Below are 2,674 nucleotides of genomic sequence, written 5' to 3' on the forward strand. Positions count from 1 at the left end.
GGCCACCCGAGGTGCAAAAGACCTGCAGGGAGTGGAGTATTTTTAACTAGACAAAACTCCAAAGAGAATTACAGTTAGTAAAAAAGGAAAATGAAGAGATCGAGACCATCTGGTCAACATGGTGAAACCCCGTCTCTACTAAAAATACAAAAATTAGCTGGGCATGGTGGCGCATGCCTGTAGTCCTAGCTACTCGGGAGGCTAAGGCAGGAGAATTGCTTGAACCCAGGAGGTGGACGTTGCGGTGAGCCGAGATCGCGCCATTGCACTCCAGCCTGGGTAACAAGAGCGAAACTCCGTCTCAAAAAAAGAAAAAAAAAAGGAAAATGAATACTGGGTAGGCAATTAGAAAGGTCTGCAGGATGAATATGGAACTCAAAGAGATTTTGACATATTTCCAGATTGCTTCTTAGATATCTTAATTTTTGGTAAATACGTCAGTTTGTGTGAAATTTTTAATCTTATTAACTTATAACTACTTTTCCATTCAACAATAAACCATACACTTTGTGATTCATCCTTTTTTTTTAATTGTATTTTGGGCTCTGTTATACAGGTGCACATCCTGCATCCTGCAGGATTGTTGTATAGGTACATATATGCCATCAGGGTTTGCTCTCTCCATCTCCCAACCCATCCCTTCACCTACATCAGGCATTTCTCCCAGGGTTATCCCTCCCCATCCTCCCCCCACCTGCTTTCCCTCCCCTCCTCTCCCCTCCACACCCCCACCTAGTCCAGTGAGTGTTGTTCTCTTCCCTGTGCCCAAGTGTTCTCATGGTTTGTCACCCACCTATGAGAGAAAACATGCAGTGTTTCATTTTCTGTTCTTGTGTCAGTTTGCTGAGAATGATGGTTTCTAGATTCATCAATGTCTCTACAAAGGACACAAACTCATCGCTTTTTATGGCCACATAGTATTCCATGGTGTATATGTGCCAGATGTTCATTGTCCAGTCTGTCATTGATGGAAATTTGGGTTGGTTCCAGGCCTTTGCTATTGTAAACAGTACTGCAATGAACATACGTGTGCCTGTGTCTTTATAATAGAGGGATTTATAATCCTTTGGGTATATACCTAGTAATGGGATTGCTGGGCCAAATGGAATTTCTATTTCTAGACCCTTGAGGAATCTCCACACTGTCTTCCATAATGGTTGAACTAATTTACACTCCCACTCACAGTGTAAAAGTCTTCCTTTTCCTCCACAACCTCTCCAGCATCTGTGGTCTTCATATTTTTTAATGATCACCATTCTAACTGGTGTGAGATGGTATCTCAATGTGGTTTTGATTTGCATTTCTCTAATGACCAATGATGACGAGCATTTTTTCATGTTTGTTGGCCGCATATATATCTACTTTTGAAAAGTGTCTGTTCATATCCTTTGCCCACTTTTGAGTGGATTTGTTTGTTTTAATCTTGTAAATCTGCTTTAGTTCTTTGTAGATTTTAGATATTAGCCCTTTGTCAGTTGGGTAGATTGCAAAAATTTTTTCCCATTCTGTTGTTTGCCAGTTCACTCTAATGACTCTTTCTATTGCAGTGCAGAAGCTCTTAAGTTTAATTAGATCCCATTTGTCTATTTTGACTTTTGTTGCCTTTGCTTTTGGTGTTTTAGTCATGAAGTCCTTGCCTGTACCTGTCCTGGAAGGTGTTGCTGAGGTTTTCTTCCAGGGTTTTTATGGTGTTAATTCTTGTATTTAAATCTTTAATCCATCTGGAGTTAATTTTTGTATAAGGTGTAAGGAAGGTGTCCAGTTTCAGCTTCCTGCATATGGCTAGCCAGTTTGCCCAACACCATTTATTTAACAGGAAATCCTTTCCCATTGCTTGTTTTTGTCCGGTTTGTCAAAGATCAGATGGTTGTAGATGTGTGGCATTGTTTCCGAGGCCTCTGTTCTGTTCCATTGGTCTATATCTCTGTTTTGGTACCAGTACCATGCTGTTTTGAATACTGTAGCCTTGTAGTATAGTTTGAAGTCAGGTAGCTTGATGCCTCCAGCTTTGTTCTTTTTGCTTAGGATTGTCTGAGAGACTGTTATGACTTCTGTTCTTCTGAAATTACTGAGGAGTGATTTACTTCCAATTATGTGGTCAATTTTAGAGTAAGTGTGATGTGGTGCTGAGAAGAATGTATATTCTGTGGATTTGGGGTAGATTGTCCTGTAACTGTCTATTAGGTCTGCTTGGTCCAGATCTGCGTTCAAGTCCTGGATATCCTTGTTGACTTTCTGTCTCGTTGATCTGTCCAATATTGTCAGTGGAGTATTAAAGTCTCCCACTATTATTGTGTGGGAGTCTAAGTCTCTTTGTAGGTCGTTAAGAACTTGCTTTATGTATCTGGGTGCTCCTGCATTGGGTGTATATATATTTAGGATAGTTAGCTCTTCTTGTTGCCTTGATCATTTTACCATTATGTAATGCAATTCTTTGTCTCTTTTGATCTTTATTGGTTTAAAGTCCATTTTATCAGAGACTAGAATTGCTACTGTTGCTTTTTTTTTTTTCCTCACCATTTGCTTGGTAGATCTTCTTCCATCCCTCTATTTTGAGTCTATGTGAGTCTTTGAATGTGAGATGGGTCTCCTGAATACAGCACACCAATGGGTCTTGACTTTTATCCAGTTTGCCATTCTGTGTCTTTTGATTGGGGCATTTAGGCCATTTACA

This window comes from Cebus imitator, unplaced genomic scaffold (assembly GCF_001604975.1).
Source record: "Cebus imitator isolate Cc_AM_T3 unplaced genomic scaffold, Cebus_imitator-1.0 Scaffold861, whole genome shotgun sequence".
In the NCBI taxonomy this organism is placed as follows: Eukaryota; Metazoa; Chordata; class Mammalia; order Primates; family Cebidae; genus Cebus; species Cebus imitator.